The sequence below is a fragment of the Cupressus sempervirens genome, chromosome 3, assembly GCF_028749045.1.
Source record: "Cupressus sempervirens isolate cs-2001-9-10 chromosome 3, ASM2874904v1, whole genome shotgun sequence".
Classification (NCBI taxonomy): domain Eukaryota; kingdom Viridiplantae; phylum Streptophyta; class Pinopsida; order Cupressales; family Cupressaceae; genus Cupressus; species Cupressus sempervirens.
Window position 1 is genome coordinate 657,348,270 of NC_143120.1, and position 27,937 is coordinate 657,376,206.

The 27,937-nt window shown below is 35.8% G+C and overlaps 1 protein-coding gene and 1 pseudogene across 1 annotated transcript in view; both read left to right on the forward strand.

Moving 5' to 3' along the window:
• LOC149568418 (uncharacterized) overlaps positions 1–27,937 on the forward strand; it is an 81,850-nt gene that overhangs the window by 22,618 nt on the left and 31,295 nt on the right. The gene's annotated exons all lie outside the window — the stretch shown is intronic.
• On the forward strand, positions 1,028–27,668 carry LOC149568419 (serine/threonine-protein kinase ppk15-like; annotated as a pseudogene).

Sequence of the window (27,937 nt, forward strand, 5' to 3'; positions counted from 1 at the left end):
ATTCTCATGAGTAGCTGATCATTCATTTGTTCCATTTGTATGACCTAGGCTTTTATGCCCATCTCGTGAGAAGTTTGCATTTGTAAACAAGCATTGATAGTTTCAATTATTCAAGTGTGTTTACTCCATGCTGGAGCACAAATGATCTTGTCGTTTAATCAACATCAGAAAGGATCATGATTCACTATTTTGTTTTCCTTCAATTCAAGTTCAAAATAGATAACAGTTTATTTCTACCATTTCATAAGAACAAGAATTTCATTGCATAAAGTAAATGCTGAGAACATTCAACTGAAAGGAATTATTTAGCCATCATTAGGGTTTTGATAACATTTTATCAAGATTATAGAAGCTGTTTTGGATTGCACAAGCTTTGGCCTCGGACCATACTTATCCCACACATTCTAACATATTAGAAAGACCCTCCCTACCTTGGGATTGGGCTTGGGATGTTCTTCAGTCCAGCCATCTGAGCTCGTGGGTGATTTGAGTGCCCAATCTGTTATACCCATATAACTGACGTCTACGGACATCAAGTGATCATAGAATGTCACATATACCTATAAACTACCTTGGCCAAGGATTTCTGATGGGTGTATGGACCCGATCACTATTACAATAATAGATAAGTCGTCTATTATTAATTAATGGTTATCTATTGTAAATATCTTAAGCTTTAGTTTGCTTTTGTTCTTTGCTTTCTCTAGAATAGAATGTTTCTATTCTTTACGATCATTTCCTAAGGAAACATCGTCTCATTCTTTTGTATATATTGACCTTTTGGTCTCTGTTAACATCAAGCAAGTATTTTCCAATTACGTCATAATATGGTATTAGAGCAAATACTTCAAATTTTTTTGGAAAAATTATAATTTCTATTGAAATTATTTGTTAAGTTTTTCGAAATTGCTTCTGGATTTTCACAAACAACTTGGCTAGGTTTTCTATTCGTACACCCAATCACGGCTAGGGTTTCTGTTTGGCATCCATTTTTTGAAAAATGCGGGTTGCATCCGTTTTTTGAAAAATGCGGGTTTTGGTGTCTGGTTTTTCTCTGAAAAATCACGACCAACAAATCAGTGGTGGTATTTGTCGTATTTGGGTTTTTCGGCAGATCCAATTTGGAGATAGGTTTGCAGTTTTTGGTACCGTTTTTAAGATCTGTGGCCTACATTTTTTGACCTGCATTTTGACCCGCATTTTGGTGTCGTTTGATGCCTGAACGGAGTTTGGTTTACCACCAATCTTCATTCTCCCCGCTGTCAAAGCCCTAACGCCTATAGTTTGAAACAAATCGAGCATTTTCAGTGCTGCAAACACCATTTTTTTGCAGATTCGACCTCCATGGCCACCGCTTGATTTTTTGTCCAAAACCCTAATTTTTGGGGTCAATTTTTTTTGTTTTTAGATTCTTGATGGGTTTCTCGAGAGCTCAATTGGGTTGTTTGTTTTTTCTGGGTGCCTCATTTTTTGTGCCTCAATTTTCAAGCTAGTGGATCCAGAAACCGACAGCATATTCCTTCTAGATTTTTGAGCACTCTTCTAGGTCACTCTGATTCTTCTGGGTCTTGCGTATTTTTGCTTCGAAGAACACGCCTTCACAAATTTTCACGATTTTCCATTGAAAAATGTGCCATGGCATCTTTGATGAATATTCTGCTCGAGCATAACTCCAAATTCAATGGTCGCAATTATGGAACCTAGAAGCAGCACATCATCGCAATTTTTGAATATCGAAACACCGATCAACTTGTTCTAGGTGTTACAAAGCGTCCGACTTCTCCGGGTCCTGATCAAGATACATGGAATTTGAATAATCGAGAGGCAGTAATGCTTCTCAAATTATCTGTAGCTGATGATCAGCTTTCTCAGATTCCATCCGACAAGATAGCGGCTGAAATCTGGACACATCTCAAAGGTCTTCATGAGACTTCCGACAAGAGCAGAGCCTTCTTTCTGAAAAACACTGTTTTCTATTGTCATGGATGAGTGCATCATGCTCCAGGCACACCTGAATTGGATTCAAGAAATCTGTGATCAGCTACTTGCCATCGAACGCAAGATGGAGGAAGAGGATATTGTGGTTATCACTCTTCAGAGTTTACCAAAATCTTATGAGCATTTTATCAAGACTCTCAACATCACATCTACTGGTGTTGATCTAAAGTTCATTGATCTCTACACCTTACTATAGCAAGATTAGTGGAAACAACAGTTTGGTAGCAGCTCCGTTTCCACCTCCACAGAGCAAGCTTTTGCTATGAAATCCTTTCAGAAGGATAAAGGCAAGTTTCAGCAGCCATCTCAGCAGAAGTCTTTTGCTCCAACTTCCGATGGTTCTAGAAAGAAGAACATTCAATGCAACTACTGCAACAAGTTTGGTCACACGAAGGTTAAATGTTGGAAACGCTTAGCTATACAGTCTAAGCAGTCAGGTTTGTAGCCCAAAGCGAACAGTGTAGAGCACACTAAGTAGGCAAAATTTGCCTTTTACACCTTCATGGCTAAAAGACCTGCAGATCATGTGAAGTCATTTGCCTGGTACATTGATTCAGGTGCCTCTCATTATTTCACTCATCGCCGAGACTGATTTACTGACTACCAGCCTTATTCAAACTTTGTTAATTTTGGTGGTGGAGAAGAGTACAGGGTTGTCGGTAAAGGCGACATTTAGATTCAGTCTGCTGGAAGGAATCTCATATTCCTTGATGTGTACTACGTTCCAGGGATGGAACTAAATATACTCTCAGTTAGTCAGCTATTGCAACATTCTCCACACTTGTCAGTCACCTTCAGTTCACATCTGTGCACCATCACTGATCGGGCGACTAAGTCAACTATTGTAGTGGGTCTTGAGGATCATGGTCTTTTTAGACTTTTTGATTTTGGCGATTCTCAGGACTTAGCTATGGCTGCTCGGCGATCTTCTATCAGCACACTTTGGCATCAACGATATGAGCACTTAAAAGTGCATTCTCTCATGGCTTGCTCGGGATGAGCTTGTTCTTGGATTGCTAGAGATTCAGACTCAATAGCTTGGAGTTTGTGATGCATGCCAGGTTGGGAAGCAACATCACACACCTTTCACGAGTGGCGATTCTTGGCGAGCTTCTTAAGTACTTCAGTTTGTTCATGCCCATATCTGCAGCTGTATGGCCACTCCTATTCTTGGGTCCAAGTATTTTCTATTGTTTGTAGATGATTTCAGTAGAAAAATGTGGTTGTATTTCCTTAAAAAGAAATCAGACGCATTTACTGTATTTCAAAAGTTTAAAGCCTTAGTTGAAAAGGAGTCTGGGAAATCTATTATTACTCTTAAATGAGACAATGGGGGGGAATTTTGTTCTAATGTTTTTTCTAGCTTCTTGGATACACATGGCATCAAATGCCAGTTAACCACACCCCACACCCCACACACCACAATAAAACAATGTAGTTGAACGTCAAAACAGGACAATCACCGAGATGGCTTGTTCCATGCTCGAACATAGACATGTTCCAAAGCAGTTAACAGTGCAGTTTATTTGTTGAACCGGTCACCCACAGTGGTGGTCAAAGGTAAAACTCTGGAAGAGGCCTGGTCAGGTTGCAAGCCCAGAATCAGTCACCTGAAGGTTTTTGGCTCTCTTGCTTTTGTTTGGATCCTTGGTGCTTCACGCACCAAGTTGGATGCCAAGAGTCAAAAACTGATACTCGCTGGATATAGCAATCTTGGCAAAGCCTACCGCCTGATTGATGTTGAGACATGTCGTCTCATCTACAGTTGCAATGTAGTCTTTGATGAGCAGCAAGGGTCATTCATGCCTGTTTCTCCTGTTCCTGATCTAGCAGACCAGCCTATGATGGCTCATGATTTGGGAGTTCGGCTTCCATTAGGTCCACCTGATGAGAGGGCTCCAGTAGCTCTTGTAGCTCTAGTTATTCTAGGGATACCTATACAAACACTTTCATGTAACATACAAATATTCATATCAAATTTTGAACTCTTAATAATCTGAAATAAGTAATTGATTCCATTTCACATGACAATGATTTCTACCAACTGATTATAACTGAAAAGAAACCCTTTCCAATCTAGCTGACTTCACATGAAACAAAAAGAAATAAATAAATAAATAAATAAATAAATAAATATATATATATATATATATATATATATATATGTATATGTATTGTTAACAATTTAACTATTTCTAACTGATAACATATTCAACCGAAAATAAAGTAGCAATTAATTATATCAACTGAAATGCTTATTCAAGCATGAAGATGCCATTGAAGATCATTGGATGAATGCAACAAATGACTACGATGTCCGCATAAGGGATTATTGTAGGATGACTTTGTATTTGGTAGAGAAGGCTTTGAAGATAAAGATTCCATTAAAGATTATGCAACAAGATACAAAAGATCTTCTCGACCTGTTGTTTAATAGAGATAAGATTGGTGATAGACCTATAATGAATGTCAAGATTGATAAAGAAGAAAACTTGGACATTAATCACAAGGCAAGGCACATCATTAAATTGACAAATGAATGGATCAAGAGACCTTTCAAACTTGATCTAATTCCTGAGATAGTGATCTTCCATGCTCAAGCCCACCCAACTAAAGGCGGAGGAGCAAAGGTCATAGTGCATACATTTACTGCCTAGTCACCAGTAAGACCAGAAATGGTGCACCAACTTGACAGACCAATTGGGTATTATCAGGTGCAGAAAGGTAAAGGTAAGGGCAAAAGGAAGAGGAATTCTCCTCAATAAGCCAAGCTAGAAGAGAGAGAAATGCAGGTACCTCCATAGCAAGGAGAAGAAAATGTACAAGGGTCAGAAAATGTTGAAACTACAAAGACCCAAGACAATCCTCAAGTATCACTAGCTGAGCAAGGGCAAGGAGGAGATGAAATGGAAATACAAGAAATACCTTAGCAGTAGGTACAAGCCTCCCCCTTCATGCCTAAGAAGAGAAGAAAGATTAAGACTCTAGTAAAGAGGAGGCAAAAGGTGATCAAGAAAGTGATTCCTTTCCCATCAGTCCCCGTACCTATTCCAGAAGAAGTAGAAGAAGAGGATGATGAGGATGAAGAGGATAATATACCTTTGAATTGGGGAAGTAAATGCTTACTCTATATAGAAATTAAAATGTCTAACTATTCTTCTAAGGGTTAAAAAGAAACATACAATAATAACAAAAGAATCCCTTTACCTCGTTGTCCAAGCCTCGGCATTGGTGAGAGGAGAAGCATTCACATAGGCTTAACCTTCCAACCGTGGACCATTACTTATCCCCATACATCCTAGCTTAATAGAACGACCCTCCCTACCTTGGGATTGGGCTTGGGATGTTCATAAGTCCAGCCATCTGAGTATTCAAGTGGTTTGAGTGTCCCAGCAGTTATTCTCCAAAATAACTGAAGCATCTGGACAAACAACAAAGATCACATGTTCGGCACATTTGCCTATTTCTACCTTGGCCAAGGATTTCAAGTTGGGTTCGTAAGCCTAATCTCCACCACTTGACTTGACAACATAATTCATTCTAGGAACATGCATGAGCTATTATAGTATTTGTCTATTATTCAATAAATCTGATTTCTTTCTTGTTTGTGTAGGCTATCTACACCTCCTCACCATTTCAGGCTACCATGCCGATGATTCCTAGATGTTTGTGAGTTTTATATCCACTATATTTACTTTACACCTCTTCACCTTTGATGGCATCATTGCCGGTGAATTCGTTGGTGTTTAGAGTTCATGATATTACTCTCATCTCTGTATGGTGAAAATAAAAGAAGAAAGTAAATTTGGGCAGGATCTTTTATTCATAAATATCATTATAGTTTCTTTTCCCATACGATGGTTGACACAAATTCATGGTTAAAGATCAACAGTGACATGGAACAGGCTCTACGTATTTAGAAAAAAAAGTAAATATAAAACATTCTCCATTCGGTATATATATAAACTTTCAATAGGATTTAATTTCTCATAATTGTATTAAGGAAAGACACTGACTGGCAAAGTGTTAAGAACTAAACATGACCGGAATCAAACTTGATTGACAGAACACAGAATGCCTTACATGACTTTAACAACTGGTCTTCTTGCTCCCGCAGTTAGAGAAGATAGTCTCTGTCCTCCTTGAGCTGAACCTGGGGTTAAAGAAGCTGGAAAGGGTTGAATGGATACGGAAAGAAATAAGTCATAGAATTGGTAACAAACTCGGATTCTCCTCAAATGTATAGCAGGTGATGGAAAGCCACGAATTGCAGAGAGGAATAGGTTATGGGTTGTAGAGGTATATAAAAAGTTATATATCAATACTGTCGATGAGACTTTATAAAAAGATTGCTTGGCTCTTCGGCTACCTACAGTTACAAGAAGCCATTTGAATGCCAATAAGTCGAGTTTATTAAAAAAAAGAAGAAAAAGAAGGGAAAGAAAATAAGAAGTTAAAATAGTTTTTATTATTATTTTATTATTATTATGCATCCTTATGTACATTCATGTGTATGTATTGATAAAGTGGCATCATTAGATTATAACTTATAATTTATTGGTGTCACCTTATTTTTATATACATATGTTCGTATTTGAGAGTGTATAATAATGATTAAATAATAAATTCATTAATAATTCTTCAAAGGTATGAATTATGTTTAATTTATATTATTTATTATATTGTTTCTCTAATAGCTCATGCGGTTCCACAATGCAACATGTTGTCAAATCCTAGTATCCTTATCAGGGTAGTCTTAGGTCAAACTTGTTGATTCTGAAGACCGGACCATTCGACTATCCCCTTCCAATGATCTCGTTTAACAATGCTTTCCCTCTCTTTAGTCTTCTTCCTGCAATCACTCAAACAAACATTCTCACTAAGACATTAATTCAAAGATACATTAATTGTTAATTCAAAACCATTGCCGATCATCTAGTGACCGTTATAGATTTCATCAACGTCTATAGTAACTAACTCATTTCACATGATTATGAAAATAACTCATTATCAGTTGATACAACGTATATAATTTAACTAACTTACATCACATGATGAGGAAAGAAATAAATTGATACGTCTATAATTAACTAACTCACTTCACATGATTAGGAAAGAAATAAATTGAAGCAATGTCTACAATTAACTAACTCACTTCACCTGAAAATAATTCGTTAAACCAACGGCTATGATCAATTTAAAACTTAAGGCAAAATTTGGGATGTAACATACCCACCTCCTTAGATTTTTCATCGTCCTCAATGAACATAATAGCAAACTTAAGTAGTACTTAGTTATAGAGAAAGAAAAGAAATATTCAGTTTTCAATCTCAGAGAAAAGATAGGGATATCTTTGAAAAATATCATGATAACCCTCCCAGGTGGCATTATCTTTAGCATACTGGTCCCACTGGACCTTGCACTACGTTACTTCCCGATTTCGTAAGCGTAGCTTACGCACCTCGAGTATTCTAAGCGGTTTTACATCTACCTCTACTGAGAATTCTCTGGGTGTTCTTTTGGCATCAGCATAACTTTTCTGTCTGCCATTTGCTTCTTTTAACCTTTGACAAATTTGAATTACCTGTCCCTCCATCTCCTAAAGCATTTTAGGCCCAACAATGATTCTATTTTCCAACTAATTCCAACTCACTAGAGTTCTGCATTTACGACCGTACAAGGCCTCAAAGGGTGCCATTCTAATGGTAGACTAATAGGAGTTATTATATGCAAATTCTACCAGGGGTAAGTATGTTTCCCATTGATATTGTTGGTCCATACAATATACTCTTAAGATATCTTCTAATACTTAATTTACCTGTTCTATCTGACCATCTATCTCAGGATGATAGGCTGAACTAATATTCAATTTAGTGCCCAGCGTTGTAAATAATGTTTGCCAGAATCTGCAAGTTATCCTAGCATCACTATTCGAAATAATTTTCTCTGGAATTCTGTGCAACCTGAAAATCTCTTTTATGAACTTATGGGCAATCTCGGGTCCTCCATCAGATAAATTCCCTATTATGAAATGAGCAACCTTAGTCAATTTGTCAACCGCGACCAAAATAGTGTTGTGTTGATTTCGGGTCATAGGTAACCCTTGTACATAATCCATGGATATCACTTGCCATTTCCACTCGGGTACTTCATTTGGGTGTAATAGGCCTGTTGGGTATCAATGTTCAGCCTTTACTTTCTAGTATTCTAAACACCCTGCTACAAACTCGATTATCTCTCTTTTCATTCACTTTCATAAATATAAAGGTTTTATATTAGATAACATTTTTGTTACTCCTAGATGTCCTAAATATGGGACTGAGTGATATTCACCTAAAATCAGTCTTCGGAGTTCAGGGTTGTTGGGCACATAGATTTTGTGGTGGTATCTTAATAATCCATCCTCTTCTAAGCTAAACTCTAAATACTTAGGATCTTGCGGGTCTCTAATAAGAGCCAAGCTGATTTCTGTATAAAACTCATCATGCTCCAAGTGTCGTAAAATTTGGTCCCTCAACCTAAAGTTTACAGTAGTTATTGCCGAGATGTGTCTTCTCTGGCTTAGAGCATCTGCCACCTTGTTTTCCTTACCTTTAATATAACTTATGTCGAATTCATAACCTACTAGGAATTCCAACCACCTTCTTTGCCTAGCGTTAATATTTGGTTGGGTAAAGTTATACTTCAAACTGTGATGATCAGATCTAAGCTCAAAAGGTTTTCTAATTAAATAATGTCTCCACATTTGTAAGGCATGCACAATTGCTACTAATTCAAGATCATGAGGTGCGTAATTTTGTTCGTAATTTTTCAGTTTTCTAGATTCATAAGCAATGACTTGTTCATCTTGCATTAACACACCCCCTAATCCTTCTTCGGATGCATCTGTTATAACTACAAATTGCTTTTGTGGATCAGGTACCCTCAGAATAGGTGTAGTCGTCAATTTTTCTTTCAAAAATTCAAAGGCTGATTGACACTTCTCTTTCCAAATAAATTTCTTTCCCTTTCTCTGAAGTGAAGTGATTGAATAGGCTATCCTTGAAAATTTTCTGACAAACTTTCTACAGAATCCAACTAATCCCATAAAGCTCCTAACTTCGGATACATTTCTAGGTATGGGCCATCCTTAATCGCTTTTATCTTAGATGGATCCATTGCTATACCCTGAGCTAATATAATGTGCCCTAGATACTGAATTTCCTTTTGGTAAAAAACACACTAGGAGCATTTCCCATATAGTTTGTGTTCTCTTAGTCTTTGCAGAACTATTTCTAAGTGCCTCTAATGTTCTTCTTCGTTCTTAGAATATATTAAAATGTCCTCTATAAAGACCAATACAAACTTGTCTAGACGATCCTAAAATATACTATTCATTAAATTCATGAAAGTTGTTGGGGCATTGGTTAAACTGAAAGGTAACACTGTAAACTCATAATGTCCATACCTGGTTCTGAATGTGGTTTTATGTATATCCTCATCTTTTGTTTGAAGCTGATAGTATCTTGACCTTAAGTCAATTTTTGAAAATACTGTTGCACCCTTCATTTGATCAAAAAGATCATCTATCCTTGGCAATGGGTACCGGTTTTTGATGGTGACTTTATTAAGCATCCTGTAATCTATACATAAGCTCATGGTTCCATCCTTCTTCCTTACAAACAACATTGGGGCTCCCCATGGTGAGACAATAGGCCAAATCATTTTCTTATCTAGCATATCTTGAAGTTGAATCTGTAACTCCATTAACTCTGTAGTTGTCATTCTATATGGGGCTCGGGATATGGGTTCCACTCCTGGTATCAAATCTATGGTAAAATCAAATGCTCGAGAAGGGGGTAGTCCAGGAAGTTCCTTAGGAAACACATCTTGATAATTCTTCAAATAGGAGTATTTTTCTTCGAATGACTCTTTTAACTTTTGTCTGATTTCCCCATCTTCATAAATGTAGTCATCCCCATATGTGGTTATTTTAGTTTCCCTTGTATCCTCAATCCTAACTACGAAAATCTCACAGCCTTTCCTCCCATATCTCTTAAGTTGCATTGCAAAATTTTTTTTTGATCTAATTTCATGTTTAATCCCTAAAATGCTTGTTGGTCTACCTTGATCATCCACACAATTTACAGTTACTTTGGCCTTATGTTCACTGAGCCAATTAATTCCTATGATAATGTTGTATGACCCCAGGGGTGCTACATATAAGTTCAATTCCGTACAGAAATTCGGGAAGTCAACCTGAGCTTCAAATAGGCATTGCTCCACCTTAGCCCTTGACTAGTTTGCATACTCGAGAGTCCATAGTTTTGCCTAAAACTAGATTTTTTCGGAAACCTACTTAACAGCCTAGGTGATATAAAACATTTAGATGCTCTAGTATCAATTAATATGGACACAGAGTTCCCATAAATCTTACCCAAAGTTACAATGGGGCCTAACTGTTGCTCTGCTTGTCTATTATCCAAGGCTGCATGAATCCTTTGCTGAAAGGCTTGTTGTTGCTGTGGTGCTGTGGCTGGCTGATGTTGGGTTTAACTGGGCACTATTTCAAAAAATGATCTCCTCCACAGTTAAAACATTCTCTTGGTGGTCCCTTCTTCTCATTATTCCTATTGTTCTTATTCATATAATAATTGCTTTCGGCATCTCTTGCTCCATTGCTCTTTAACTTAGGTTTGTTGCTTTTGTAGTCCTTAAATTGCTTTTTTTGAGGCCTGAAATCAATACCGTTTGAGTTCCAGGTTGTCTTCTTTTTGTTGTCTCAAATAGAGTCGTCCTTTCTGATCTTGTGTTCTTGTTGAACACCCTTTTCTAGGGCCTCTTCCATGGTTCGGGGAGTGAGAACATGAATAGCTCCTCCTATCTTATTGTTCAATCCCATGATGAATTTCCTCACCTTTAAATTAGTGTCTTGTTGATAGGGTGGTATGTATTTAAGCAATCAGGTGAACCTCTCCCAATACTTATGTACTGACATGTCTCCTTGCCTTAAGTTTTGCAAGTCTAAAAGCTTCTGGTCATAGAGGGTTTAAGGCAACCAATGTTTCCGAAATATGTTCACAAATTTCTCCCAAGTAATTTCAGTAGTCCTTATGTTTTGTTCGACCTTGGAATTTCCCCACCAGGTTGCACCTTCTCCGATAAAATGATATATTCCCCAAACTGCCTTTGAGGTCTCAAAGAAATTCCTAATCTCAAAATATTGTTCCATCTCAGTTAACCATGCTTCTACTTCCTCCCCGGACTTAGAACCGGAAAACTTAGAGGTGGTTTTATTTTCTTTATGTCTGCTGATAAATTAGCCACTATCTCTTTCTTCTTTTGCTTCTCTGATTGCTTGGGAGAGGGAGTTTTGTTACGTTCAAAGACTTCTGTCTCTGCTCTAGGAGATGGTGAGGTTTGGACTTCCTCGCGGTTTTGCCCTATCTGGGCTGCCATTTCACTCATCCTTTTTTGCTATGGTTTCTAATTTTAATTGTGTTTCTTGCAAGATCTAGAGTAGTAGTTCATTAGAAGATTGAGGGTTCTCGCATATTATATCTTGATTTTTTAGTGTTCTCGTTGCTGTTCATTTTTTTTATGTTTAGAGTTTCCACCTATTAGTTTGCAATTGTGTCAACTATGTGGAAAGAAGAGATCTTTTACAATAAAGAAAACATCTTACAAACACATGATTTCAAATAACTTAATTTATTTCATTGCTTCACTAAGCAACCTTATTTACAAAATTTCCTCTATTAAGGAGGTTCACATCAACATAACATTTAATCTTGCTTTGCAACACTAAATTTTGGTTCAAATTGGTACATATCTCGCACCATCCAGGATCTATGAAATTGTAAAAGAGGGTTGCTCTGTTGAGCATTCCAGCTTTGAATTAGCTTGTTTCTATATGCTGCATTGTTAGTAGGAGTCCACCTGACTCTTTCCTTCTTCATCTGCTGAATTGCTTGATTTAGGGTTTCTTTATCACAGGGTATAGAACAATAGGTGTAAGCATATTTAGTCATGTTTCTTATGAGATAGGGAAAGATGGGGTGCCGAGTTTTCTTGCGGGGGGTTTTACGTACTTGCATCCTGTAGTCAATTTAGAATCTTTTAGGTTTCAAGAAGGTAGGGTGCGCTAGGTTCAGTGTCGAACCTAGCGCTCTAATACCATATGTAACATAGGAATTTTCATATCAAATTTGAAACTCCTAATAATCTGAAATAAGTAACTAATTCCATTTCACATGACAATGACTTCTACTAATTGATTATAACTGAAAAGAAACTCTTTCCAATCAAGCTGACTTCACGAGAAACAAAAAGAAATATATATATGTATTGCTAACAATTTAACTATTTCTAACTGATAACATATTCAACTGAAAATAAAGTAACGACTAATTATATAAACTGAAATGCTTATTCAACATAAAAGTAAATGCTTACTCTATATAGAAATTAAAATGTCTAACTATTCTTCTAAGGGTTAAAAAGAAACATACAATAATAACGAAAGAATCCCTTTATCTCGTTGTCCAAGCGTCGGCATTGGTGAGAGGAGAAGCATTGACATAGGCTTAACCTCCAAACTGCGGACCATTACTTATCCCCACACATCCTAACTTAATAGAATGGCCCTTCCTTCCTTGGGATCGAGCTTGGAATGTTGACAAGTCCAGTCATCTGAGTATTTAGGTGGTTTGAGTGTCCCAACAGTTATTCTCCAAAATAACTGAAGCATTTGGACAAACAACAAAGATCACACGTTCGACACATCTGCCTATTTCTACCTTGGCCAAAGATTTTAAGTTGGGTTCGTAAACCCGATCTCCACCACTCGACTTGACAACATAATTCATTTTAAGAACATGCATAAACTATTTAAGTATTTGTCTATTATTCAATAAATCTGATTTCTTTCTTGTTTGTGTAGGCTATCTACACCTCCTCACCATTTCAAGCTACCATGCCGGTGATTCCTAGGTGTTTGTGAGTTTTATATCCACTATATTTACTTTACACCTCTTCACCTTTGATGGCATCATTGCCGGTGAATTCCTCAGTGTTTAGACTTCATGATATTACTCTCATCTTTGTATGGTGAAAATAAAAGAAAGTAAATTTGGGCAGGATCTTTTATTCATAAATATCATTATAGTATCTTTTTCCATACTATGGTTGACACAAATTCATGGTTAAAGATCAACAGCGACATGGAACAGGTTCTATTTATTTAGAAAAAAAAGTAAATATAAAACATTCTCCATTCGGTATGTATATAAACTTTCAACAGGATTTAATTTCTCATAATCATATTGAGTAAGGCAGGACACTGATTGGCAAAGTGTTAAGAAATAAACATAATTAGAATTAGACTTGATTGACAGAATACAGAATGCCTTATGTGACTTTAACAACTGGTCTTCTTGCTTCTGCGGTTAGAGAAGATAGTCTCTGTCCTCCTTAAGCTGAACCCACGGTTAAAGAAGCTGGAAAGGGTTGAATGGATATGGAAAGAAATAAGTCACAGAATTGGTAACAAACTCGGATTCTCCTCGAACGTATAGTAGGTGATGGAAAGCCATGGATTGCAAAGAGGAATAGGTTACGGGTTGTAGAGGTATATAAAAAGAATTATATCAATACAGTTGATGAAACTCTATATAAAAAGATTGCTTGGCTCTTCAACTACCTACAGTTACAAGAAGCCATTCCAATGCTAATAAGTTGAGTTTATAAAAAAGAAAAAAGAAAAAGGAGGGAAAGAAAATAAGAAGTTAAAAAGAGTTTTTATTATTATTTTATTATTATTATTATGCAACCTTATGTACGTCCATGTGTATGTATTGATAAAGTGACATCGTTAGATTATAACTTATAATTTATTGGTGTCACCTTATTTTTATATACATATGTTTGTATTTGAGAGTGTATAATAATGATTAAATAATAAATTCATTAATAATTCTTTGAAGGTATGACTTATCTTTAATTTATATTATTTATTATATTGTTTCTCTAATAGCTCATGCGGTTCCACAATGCCACATGTCAAATCCTAGTATCCTTATCAGGGTAGTCTTAGGTCAAACTTGTCGATTTTGATGACCGGACCATTCGACCATCCCCTTCCAATGATCCCGTTTAGCAATGCATCCCCTCTCTTCAATCTTCTTCCTGCAATCACTCAAACAAACATTCTCACTAAGACATTAATTTAAAGATATATTAATTGTTAATTCAAAACCATTGCTGATCATCTAGTGACTGTTATAGATTTCATCAACGTCTATAATAACTCATTTCACATGATCATAAAAATAACTCATTATTAGTTGATACAACATATATAATTTAACTCACTTCACATGATCGGGAAAGAAATAAATTGATGCAACATCTATAATTAACTAACTCACTTCACATGATCAGGAAAGAAATAAATTGAAGCAATGTCTATAATTAACTAACTCACTTCACATGAAAATAATTTGTTAAACCAATGGCTATGATCAATTTAAAACTTAGGGAAAAATTTGGGATGAAACACTTCGGCTTCTCCTACAGGATCACCTCGTTTTGTAGATGCTTCACATGAGTTTGATCCAGATTCTTTTGATTAAGATCCTGCTGATCAAGCATCTCCTAGTATTCCTGTTGGTCATTCTCCTATCTGGCCTAAATGTGGGCTAAGACACTTGCTGATTATCGTGATGATGAGCTCATTGATGAGAGAACTGCTCAGAAAAAGAGCAAAACTATAGATTCTATTAACTTTGCTCTTATGGCCAACATTCACAGTGTGTTTGAACCTCAAACATATTCCAAGGCTAAAGGAATTCCAGAGTAGGAACAGGTCATGACATTTGAACACCAGAGCCCGTTGAAGAACAACACTTCGGTCCTTTCTGATCTTCCACCAGGGAAGAAACCCATTGGATACAAATGGGTCTACAATATCAAATACAAATCAGATGGTACTTTGGACAAGTACAAAGCTCGTTTAGTGGCGAAGGGCTTTTCTTAGTTTTAGGGCATTGATTATGAGGAGACCTTTGCTCTTATTGCAAAGATGAGCACCATCAGATTAGTTCTAGCCATGGCAGCACAGTTTGGCTGGAAGGTCCATCAGATGGACGTAAAGAGTGCTTTCTTGAATGGTGATCTCCATGAAGAGGTCTACATGATGTTGCCTCCTGGTTTTAAGGTTGCTGGTAAAGACCATCAGTTTCTCAGATTGGTAAAAGCTCTCTATGGCTTGAAGCAAGCCTCTTAGGCATGGTACATCAAGATTGATAAGTATCTCAGTGATCAAGGTTTCAAGAGGAGTTCTTCAAACTCAAATCTGTACATCAAGACCACTAACAATGACATCATCTTTCTGGTTATTTATGCCGATGATTTGATCATCACATGTAGTTCGACATCTTTAATTTAGGGAATCAAACAAAACTTATGCCAGTCTTTTGATATGACTGACCTTCGGCTCATGCATTATTGCTTAGGTGTTGAAGTTTGGCAACAATCTTCTCGTATATTCATCTATCAGTCCAAATATGCCAGGGCCTTGTTAGACAAATTTTGAATGTAGGATTGCAAACCTGCATCTACACCTATGGAGAAAGGTCTCAAGTTATCTTTAAATTTTGATTCTCCTTCCATCGATGATACTACATATAGGCAACTAGTAGGCAGCCTCATCTACCTCTCTGCTACTAGGCCTAATATCAGCGTCGGAGTCAACTATATTTCATGCTTTATGATAGCTCCTAAGGCTGATCATTGGATGGCAGCAAAGCGTGTGCTTCGTTATATGAAGGGCACTTCAGATTATGGACATATGTACTCTCGAAGTTCTAATCCCAAACTCAGTGGGTTCACAGATTCAGATTGGGCAGGCTCTGTTGATGATAAAAAGTCAACATTTGGATGTGTTCAGTTTGGGATCCGGTGCAGTCATGTGGACTAGCAAGAAGCGGCAAGCAGTTTCTCTCTCTTCTACAAAGGCTGAATACAGAGGGACTGTTAAGGCAGGATGTGAAGTTGTTTGGCTTCGTCGGATGCTTGGAGATATGCAAATGTCACCAATAGGACCGACTACTCTGTTTGTTGATAATGAAGGTGTTATCAAGTTAGCATGCAATCCAGTCTTCCATGAACGAACCAAACATGTGAATGTTCACTGTCATTACATACGATAGCTGGTTGAAGACGGGACTATAGATTTGTAGTATGTTCCTACCACAGATCAAATTGTAGACATTCTCACCAAGCCTCTTGGTCCTGATAAGTTTGTCAAATTTAGAGGACAGCTTGGTGTTCTAGATAGATTAACCATTAAGGGAGGGTATTACAATAATAGATAAGTCATCTATTATTAGTTAATTGTTATCTTTGTAAATATCTTAACCTTTAGTTTGCTTTCTCTAGAATAGAATGTTTCTATTCTATACGATCGTTTCCTAAGGAAACATCGTCTCATTCTTTTGTATTTATTGACCTTTCGATCTCTGTTAATATCAAGTGAGTATTTTCCAGTTAATAATAATCACCACCACTCTACTTGCCAGTCATTTCATCTTCTTAATTTTGTTTCATCTTTATAATTTTGCAATTTATACATGTCCATTTTATATCATCTCAGCCTTTTCCAACTATTTTGGATGATTTCCCGGTGTAATTTTCCAGTTTTAATTGCAATTTCCAATTATGCAAAATAAATCTTTTTCAACATTTACATTTTTCAGTTTCTCAAAAAACAGTGTTGAACCCAAGGTTTTAGTGTAGTACCTAGCGCTTTGATACCATATGTAACAACCAATTTCCTTGGGTCTTAATTGACAACTAACATACTCAAAGAAATATAGTTATTACTTCAATTTCATAAGAAAACTGTTAAATCAGTTTTGTTCATATGAAAGAGATTGATGGTTAAAATTAGTTAAACAAAATTTCTTAACTAAGAACTTAAAATGCCGTCAATGAATTTGCTATAGAAATTAAAAACCCACATACCATGGAATTTAAACCGATAAATCATTGTAAGAAGACTTTTGCAATCACCCAGATTAGTCGACAAATACCACTATAACGAAATCATATAACGACTATCATTCAATACCACAATATCAGAATCAAATGACGATTACTATTAAATACCACTATATAGTATTAGGGCATCACAAACCATTGTATCAATTAGGGTATCGATTACCATTGGATCATATAGGGCTTTAGATACCACTGTATCACTTAGGGCTTCAATTACCACTGGATCATTTAGGGCATCATATACCACTATATTTGTCATGTCCTCTCTTTTAGCTCAGTCTAGCAGAGACATGTGAGTCAGCTTATTATGGAGTCTTGTAGGGTGAGAGGGTTGGATAGAGACCTAGTATGGTTATTCAGTGTTGGGGACTTAATGTTCTGGCAGTTATTGATCAGTTGGGAGACATTCTTTATTTTTAGGAGGCAGTTCCTACTTTTTAGGAGGTATGATCTTGCCCAGGGTTGGGTCTCCATGAGATTACTCTTTGGGTTCAGTTTCAGAGGGATAGGGCTTCTTTCCTAAATTTTAGGAGCATCCCTAGATTTTAGGGATGAGACTGCCAGTGGATCCTTGAATTTCAACTTCAGTCATAGACAGGTGACAGGATGATTTTATGGTTTGTGATGTTAGTTGGGCATTTTGTGGCTATTTGGGTTATATTTTTAATATTTTCTAAGTTAGCATTTAATAATTAAATAAGGCTAAGTTATTAGCCATTTTGGAGTAATAAGGGGTTTTTGGCCTCATCTGGATGCGCATCCTATGGTGTGATAGCTCGTTGGAAAGGTCTTGAAATTCTCTAAATCTTTCTCTTTGGTCTCAGGGCAATTCAGTGAACAGATTTCTGTCTCTAAGGAAAAAGGTCATTTTCTAGTAACATGACCACTTTAAAATAAAAAATTATAACACTTTCACTACCCAACGCCACTTGGAGACACTTAGGGTTCGATTTGCAATTGAGAAGGGTTATAAGGAGATAGAAGCTTCATTCTAAGATCATCTTTTGCATATTTGACAACTTGTTTATGAATTTGCTCTGAATGGGCGATTTCTAGGATTGGCTGGGACGTAGCCCTCAACAATCTTTGGCACCGAATCTCTTTGGCATTGTGCGTGGTGATTAAGGACAGAGGCATCAATTCTCATTGGGGTTTCAGCGTGGCATATTATCTTTCCTGTTGGGATGTGGTTCATTGCAGCCTGTGGGACGCCATTTGCAGCAAATACACCACGTGGTGTATAGAGTATTGCTTGTATTCACCTCCAAATGTATGCTGGATTTGAGAACAATCTTCACCTTCCAGTTTGACATCAAATTTGTATGTGAGCTTTGGGAAATACATTGGATTTATTGCTTGGCTCTATAATTCAAACAAATCTGCCTAGTTCATTTTGATTTTTACTGAATACCTTATTTATTTCAGTCTTGTTTCATGGTTGCTGTTCCCTATTCCTTTCTATGTTATAAAACCATCAAAAACAAACAAACCTTTCTGCACTTTTGTCTAGTTCTGCAAGAAAACATAAATAAATAGGAAAACTGATTTAAAAATATAAGATTACAGCAGATCAGCAGAAGAGATCCATTAGGGATCTTTCAGTATCAATTAGGGCTTCAGATACCACTGAATTAATTAGGGTTTCATATACCACTATATCATTTAGGGCTCCAGATATCATTGTATCATTCTTTTCCTTCCAATTGCTTAACTGTGGCAACAACTCAAGATTTTAAGCTATGCTCATATTCGATATTCATATAAATGAAAAACAATCCATAAATCTATCTCTCACATCTAAATGTAAAATAACTATAGCGATGATATAACTCAATTAATCTTACCTTCTTACATATACATCATAAAAGTGATAATACCTATTTCCGACAAACAATTGAATGTATAGCTTATCTTTGTTTGTTGTACACCCGACAACTTGGGCATAGGTGAAACATTGTTAGGGGCTTAACCATCCAACCTTGGACCTTAACTTATTCTCCACACAATCTCCAACAAGAAAGGCCCTCCCTACCCGAAATTGGACTTGGAACATTTGTCATCTGTTGAGCATCTTGGTATTTAACCACACCACTATACTTGACTGTAGGAGTTACAATAACAGGATCATGCATGAGTTATTAAATGATATTATTTTAGATTTAATGTATCATATCTTATTTTTATTTTCTAAATCATTGCAGACTCTGTCTCACCTCTTCACCGTTTTGCATGGCTATACAGTTGGTGAATCTTAGGTGTTCGGATCTCAGAGCAATCAGATTTGTATGTTGATTCTCAACAAATTCATGAATAACATATATGTTCTAGCGTATCACAATTTGTGATTTGAAAAGGTTATTCTTGAAGATTGCAAAATTTATTGTTTCATTAATTAATTTAATCATAACTAATTTATCTTCTGCGTTCTTGCAGATTCATTCCACCTCTTCACCATTTCATGGCTTCTTTGCCAATGAATCCTAGGTGTTTGAAAGATTATGATCTTTTTATTTTATTTACACCTCTTCACCATTTCATGGCTTCATTGCCGGTGAATTCTAGGTGTTAGAGAATTTAAGAGCATTATGTTCTTTTTGCCATGGATCAAGACTACATGGTTAATGCCATTAGAAAGTATTTATATTATAATCTCAGTTCTATTGTTAGTCTTTCTTAACCTAGCTGACTACAATTGGAATCATAAATCAAAAAAGATGGGAGTAAAATACATGACAGAAGAATAACGATAACCTGTTATGTATGCGATTGGGATTTTGATTGGAACTTGGCCTCCTACCATCCTCCAACTAGTATTCTTTCTCGGCTTAGTGCACCACTCACCTGTGATTATAATGTGATCCGGATATTTGCAGGGTCAGGCAGAAGTGAGGAATAATGGTGATGACTAGGTGTAGCAGACTGAATATGCAGTAAACGTAGCAGAAGCATGGTGAGTCAGCCTAAAACAATCCAACTCTTATCACGACTTGGAAAGTATGAACTCGGTTTGGAATGTAAAATAAGATATGTAGTAGGAAAAATGAGGATGATATCTAAGGTCTTGGTTAGGCTTCTCTTAAAGAACTAGCCGTGGCTTCTCGGCTTCTATCGGTTTAAAAAGATTATAGCCGACTCAAATTCTAAATATTTTAATTCAAATACCAAGTATTAAATTGATTTATCATGCCAAGTGTTAATCAGTTAAAAACAAAGAATATTAAAAAGGAAAAATAGAGTTGGAAGATTATAATTCAAATATTATTATTGTTACGCAATTTTTACATATGATCAAATGGAGTAAAACATACATGCTTATCACTTTCAAGTAATACTCAGAATTGCATTAAAGGAAAGCATTTTATTCATATTGAAATAATATACAATGTTTGTATGATAGAACAAATCATGATGGAAAGAAGATGCTGAAAGTAAATTTCTCCCACACATTTGACTATGAGAGTAGTCCCTATTTGCTGATATACATCCATACTCTACTGAAATCAATAACATGAAAGAGGAGTAAAAGGAGAAAAAGGTCATGGGCACCAGTCATTGCCTGTAATGACTGGTTGAATGGCATCCATCCACATCAGTTTTTTGCTGTTCTGGATCTCGCCCTTTCCATGCTTCCAATTTTTGCATCCACAAAAAAGAAAAGGTTAGATCCAATGGATCTAAGCAATGCTGATAACTCACTTCACCTCACATTCATCATCCTACATGCTACTCATCTCAGCAAAATAAAGACATACATCAATAGATAGAGAAGCCAATCATGAAAAATAAAAGTATTAAAGGGACAATTCATTTTGATTTGAAACCTTTTACTTGTAATAATTGGTGAAAATAGGATAAGCGTAGCAAGTGGGATCGGTATGCATACCAGGATCAGAAAAATGAAACATCAAAGGGACAAACTTTAAAGTTTTGAAACCTTTTGTTTCACATATGCAAAAAGAATGAATGCTACAGTGAAAGTATGGCAGAATAATGCAGTGTGAGAAGACAGATTCAGCTATATTTATCAAGGAAAAGGTCAAATAAAACTTTTAGAGAAACAAGCTGCTTCTATGTTAAAGCATCAGAATTGAGTATGAGTACGCTATATGCAGAATGAAGGAAATAATCAGATCTATTTGTTTATTCTTTTCAAAGATGAACAATACTGGAAGATTGAAATATCAAATCTTGATTTCATTACAGTATGGAAATAACAGCAAATGAAACATTAAAGGGACGAACTTTTAAGTTTTGAAACCTTCTATTTCGTAAATGCAAGAAGAATGAAAGCTACAGGAAGAAGTTATTTATTACAAAAATAACCATTTTCAGCCTGCAAATGACTCATGAACCTTCCAGAACCAGTAACAAATATGTTTTATGATGCAGCAAGTACCAGTCTTAGCAATGACAAGAAAAATAATGCTCATTAGTATCAGTAACGAAAGTAAAATACAACATTATATGGAGCTTTGACAATAACTTCTGAATATGTAAAGATAGGGCAGCAAGTTGAAGACACCAGAGATAACAACTGCCCTCAAAATCACAACAGGCAGGTATACTGATACAAGGAAATCTCTAATTTTATGACAGCTTACTGTTTAAATTTTTTTTTTGAAATAAGAGAAATCCCAAATCTGGAATAATAGCAACTCACAGCAGAATAACCTCAGCTAGCATCAGAAATGGAGAACCCAACAGGAGACCTCAGAAAGAGCATGGAGTCATGGTTAAAATACCTGCATGACAGCCCAAAATCAGAATTAAATCATCAACATCAAGGGTGAAGTTCACAACATGTGAAATGGTTGAGATTTTATAACTTTCAAAATAAAATCATTACCTCCAGGCAAGAATAATCTAACGTCGTCTACCTAAAACCCCATAACTTGTGCCAAAGAAGTAGTGGTGGCGTCCAAGGTTCAGCTATAGGAGAAGCCACGAAATGTGAATATGAAAAATCATACAGATGTGACGAGATAAAAGGTACAAAGAGCCTTAATAAAGAGCCATACGTTTACAACAGCAACCAATGGAAAAGAACGAATATGGCGCCCAGATTTTATAACTTTCAGCCAAAAACCACAAGCTCCAGGCGTTCAAATAAGCAGGATAAATTTATGAGTAATTTCAGCACCCACAGTTAGCAAGAAGATCAAGGATATTTGCTTCCAAACAGCAGCAAAAACCACCAAAAGAGCAGATACGTCTTCCAAGGGAAACAAGGAAATAACCAGCCGACATGTTACCTAATCGCATGCCCATGAAGTAAAAGAAATCCAAACAGAAATGAGTAATCTCACTTACAGTAGAGACCAGCAAAGAGAAAACCCACGATTTTTGCTTCCAAACAGCAACAAAAAATAGTCGGTGTCCTCAAAAAATCACCATATTTCATGCAATAAATCCACCATGAATCTCCAGGCGTTTCTAATAGCAAAGATCCAACAATAAATGGTGTCCATCAGCAAGGAAAAGAATCACATGACTTGTAGGCGGCTAGGGTTTGAAAACCCTCAGCCACGTTTTCCTCCCATTTTCTTTTTTATCCAAGGCATTCAAATGACAATATAAGTCAAATGCATAAAAGAGAGTTGGCTTTTATGAGATATTTCATAAGTATTTCAGGTCCACATGGTAATGCAAACCTTAAGTGATGAAAATGTTTTGTTAAAACATTTTTTTTTTTTAACTCACTCTTGACTTTTATTATTTTTTTAATTGCATAGTATTAAAATTGTAATTATTATTTTATAATTGATATTCTACAAGTCAATTATTTAATAATAAAATTCATGCAGTTAAAAAATAATAAGTTAATAATTAAAAGTGATTTAAAAAAAGGGGTTTGCATTGTGATTTTAAAGTTCAACTAGAAGTATCAAACAATTGAAAGGGAGTTAACACTTTTTAATGCCAAATTTCAAGGGGGAGTCTCAGTTGCTATTTTTGGAGGTCTAGTTCAGACTCAGGAGTTTGGAGTCAATTATAGAGTTATTTATGGCATTTTTGGGGTCCTTGTTAGACTTTTTATATGCATGGGTGGTCAAGGCTCAGTTTAAGGCATATGAGACATATTTTTAGAGCTGTTAAAGGATTTTTGTAAGCAGTTAACTGATTATTTCGACCCAGATTTCCTAATTTGATGGAAAGTGGTATTGTTCTGGAGATGGTTATGTACCCCTCTTGTTTTTGAAGAAGGGGTTCAGATTTTGAGAGAAGAGGGATGCTTCTGTGATTTTGTCCTTGGTATCTTTTTCTTGATTATTTTGAGCTATTATGCAGATATATTGTTATTTGGGCCTTTGATTGGAATACAGTTTTCATTGGAATCAGCTTTGGAGTAAAGGACTTGGTTGTATGCTTTAAGGTGATTGACGTTATTCAATTGTGTTTTGTTGATAGACCTTCTAAATTATGTCTTGTCTTGCATCTTCCTTATCTGATATCTGTTTCATAGGTTTTGAGTTGCGTTTTCATTATTGATATATTCGATTGTGAGTATTTTCCTTTCGTATATTTTCAAATTTATAACCTTCTCTTAAAATATTGATATGAATTAGTAGATCCTTCAAGCTAGGGTTTTGTGATTATCTGTCAAAAACTTTCATTGTGTTTAAGGTATAACAGTATTTTACATTATCAATCCTGGTGTATCACCTTATTTTAATTTATTAGCTTTTCATGTTCAAGGTTGTCTTTTACCCTTTTCCATATAAGTTTTTCACGTCTCCATTAGCATAAGTAAGGTATCAGATATATTAGATAGGAACTGGCCTAGAATCCGGAGGTTCAACCAGGTCATAGGTTACCCACAACTTCTGGTTGATCCAATGTTTCTCCAAAATTGCTAAGGGTTGTAGGACTTAAAAGCAAATTAGGGTGCAGATTTTGGAGATAACAATTATAATTCGAATGTTATTATGTTTCGAATATTATAATAATCTTATATTTATATATGTACATGTAAATATATTAATAGGGTGACATCATTTTATTATTATAATAAAATGGCGCCATCTCATTTTTATATCTATATGTACGTATATAGATATATCTATTATAATAATAAGGTGAAAGATCAAATTAAATCCTTTAAGGTATGTTTTATATTTTAACCAATTATTTATGTTTCTCAATTTATTTATTTTAATAGCTCATGCAAGTCCCACAGATGTATCCTGTTTCAAGTCACTAGGTTCTCAATCCATCTACCTAGTGATGGTGATGCTCTTGTGCCTAATTCTTTTTTGACAATGCTTCCACCCCTTCAACGTGTTTCCTACAAGGAAATTCCTTGCAGTTAAATTATATTATCCTAATAAATTATTTAATCATAATTAATCATAGCGGTTAACCATCTTCTCAATTCCATGAATTCGTGATAAATGATCAACTAGCTTGTTATCTTCATTTGAAATTATAACGACTAACAATCTTACCATTTCGCAAGATTATAACAAATAAAACTGCCAATTGACTTCATGTGAACCTCAACGGCTATATTTTAAATTAGGTCAAAAATTGGGATGTAACATACCATTTCCCTTGTGGTTCATCATCCTCAATGAACTTGAAATTGAAACGAACATTATAAAGGAGTATTTAAAATTGGAATGTAATAGTGTCCGCCAAAATCCAGCCCGAAGAATCATGATCAGTTGATTATCAAGTTGTTCGGCAAAATTAGGCCTGAAGTACAATGATAACACTTGCTCCAACACATATTGGTGTTAGGAGATAGATCAACTATTGATTAGGTTGTCACCTTACAGTAGTGACCTCACACATATGAAAGATCGTCACCTTTCATAACACACAATTGCAAAAAATTTCTCTATGAGAAGTTCTAAGTGAAATTTATTGTAATGTGTTCTTCTCTGTGAGAGAGAATTGAGGTGAAAGCCCTTATACCACCCTCTGACTTGGTTCATGGTAGTTACTGTTATCCTTTTGACCTATTAGTTTAAAAAAAAAAAAGGTCGTGCTACTGAAATGATTTATTCTCAAACACTTGGCATTTCATGCCTATAGATTACGTTTTATGACGAAAAAACATTACTTAAAAAAGAAACATATAAAACAAGTATTACATGTTTTTCCGATAATGTAATTTTATTTATTAAATGTCCATAATATTTCACACAAGCCGTGAAACTAACCAGTAAAAAAAAAAAAGTTAGAACCTAATTTTTACACATAAATACAAGTGCAGAAAGAAAGAACAGAAAAGTAAAAAGTTTCATGGGTGCCAACCATTGCTTGCAATGACTGGCTTGTTGCTGGTTGCCCACACACTCACTTCCGCTGCCCTATTTTTCCATGCTCCTGCTCCAAATCCTGCAAAAAAGGAAAAAAAGGAGTTAGATAAAAATAATCTAAGCAATGGCCAAAAACCTCACCCCTTTGCCCTGCACATGCATTTACATCCAAAAAAATCCTAAAATCCTTATCTATTTTTTCTAACATATTTGTTTCCTGTGCAACATCCAATCTCTTAACATGTACGCGGATATAACCGTAGGCTCCCACAAGGGTTATTGAGCCCAGCGTGCTTATAAGAGATTGGATCATTGGAGTTGATCAAAAGTACAATAAGGATATCAAAGGGATGTATTCATTTATGAAACCTTTTATTCTTAATAAAAAAAAAAATACTTCAACAAGTTATTTAGTAAGGAAAAAGGGCATGGTATTTTCTAAGTGTTTAAGGGACATATTTACGTCAGTTTGGAACCTTATAGTTGGTTGCAATATTTTTGCCAAACAGTTACTAGTTCATTCTTGTTTGAAATCAACTTGGAAATGAAGTATATTCATAGTAATAGTAACAAACAAGGAAAAAATGAAGACTGGATTGGCATGAACATTACTGAGTTAACGGATGAAATTGAGAAAATAAAAGCACTGGAAATAGGCTTTTGAAAGAAGGGAAATATGAGCTTGCCGAAGCCATGTATTAAAAGTTGCTGAAGGACTTCAACTATGTGAATCCACAAGATAATAATGAAAGGAGCACTTGTTCATTGTATGTGAACTTCTAAAGGCAAATATATATGAATTTTACAAGTTCAACAGGGAGTTTGGAGGAGAAGCATATTTCACCATGCCAAGATTACAGTCAATTTCTATTCAGTGCTTAGAGGCTTTGCAGTTCCTGCATAATCTTGGTCTTATTCATTGTGATCTGAAGCCTTAGAACATTCTTATGAAAAGCTATAGTAGTTGTGAGGTGAAGGTTATAGATCTTGGTAGTAGCTGTTTTGTCACAGATTATGTCTGCTTAGTTGTGCAGTCCTAATCTTATCAGGCACCTAAGGTTAATCTTGGGCTTCCATATGATAATAAGATAGACATATGGTCTCTTGGATGCATCCTTCCTAAACTTTTTTTGGGCAACGTTCTCTTTCAAAGCGACTCCTCAGCAACCTTGTTAGCTAGCATAATATCAGTGGTTGGGCCAATTGACGAAGAGATGCTTTTCATGGGGTGTGAGACACACAAATACTTCACCAAAAGCTGCACACGTTATGAACGAAATCAAGATATAAATGGAATTGAGTTTTTGACACTAGTCAAACAAAATGGTTTAGAAAAACTAGTCAAACAATCCAGTGGAGCTTCCAATAGGCAACATACTAAATGAAATGAAGGAAGAAAATATCAGTGCTGAAAATGCAAAAAATTAGGAGATTCGAGGTGAGCAATGGAAATATTAACATCAAAACTGGGAGATCCTGAAAATCCTATTGTTGTGTGAAAAAAGTGAACCAGAGAAACAAGATGTAGATATAACTGATGAAAAAGAATGTGAAATCAGAATCTACAATGGAGTGATTGGAAAAGATGAAAGACATCGTGGAACCTGAGTCTGACAAGCTAAATGAGTATAAAAACTCTCTCTCCAGCGGTGAATTTACTTCCAACCAAACTGAAGATAAATCAGATCAGACCTTGCAAAATTCTAATCCTATTAAAGTGGATTCACCTTAGGAATAGGAAGATACATGCAAAGCCTCAAAGGAAATGCAGAGGCAAGACGCGATTGGGGTAGATACCAAGAACAAGAGTGCAGAGAATGGTATGCTCCTAACATTACATAAACAGGTATTGTTTGATTTGACCAAAATTACAATACAAATTAGTCCATTTTCACTTTATCAATGCATTTCAAGCTTAAAATACAGTTAATGATGTGATTAGACGCGGGGAACTTTTGGGCTTAAAATGCGTAAAAAACAGAGGAACCCCTAAAAGTAAAAACTACACGGAGGCCAACAAGCATCATGTGAAGAAAAGATGACATTATATCATCTACTCTGGTAGACTAGAGAATGGTTTCATACAATGGGATCGATTTTGCTTTAGCAAACTACATGATCTGAGTGAAGAATCATTTCTCCTCTTTATGATAATCGTACAGAGATAGTAAAATTCTGTTATCAAATGTTTGGAACTAGGAACACATACTGGTGCTTTTAATGCAATAAGAGTTTTTGACAGCAAAGAGGACCACTTTGCAAAACGTACTTCAAAGGGGAGATCAAGGATTTATTGATTTTGTCACATATCTTCTTGAAATAAATCCTAAGAAATAGCAAACTTCCAACAGCAAGGTGGAAAAATGAAAAAAAACCATTAATGGCGGTAGGAGCTATGAGTTTTTGCTCTCAAAGCCTAACTCGACTTCCCGCTTCAGATTTCCAGAAGGGTCAACAAGTATGAAATGAAAGGTTCCTAAGTTGTTTTCGAACAAAATAAATGATACAATTGCAATGGCAAAACAACATAGAGACAATATCAAGCTCTCGCTCTAGGCTTTCCAATGGCATTTCTAGGAAAATGGCAACAGTAAGAAAACCATCAAACTCATCAATGGCGGCACAAGAACTCCAGA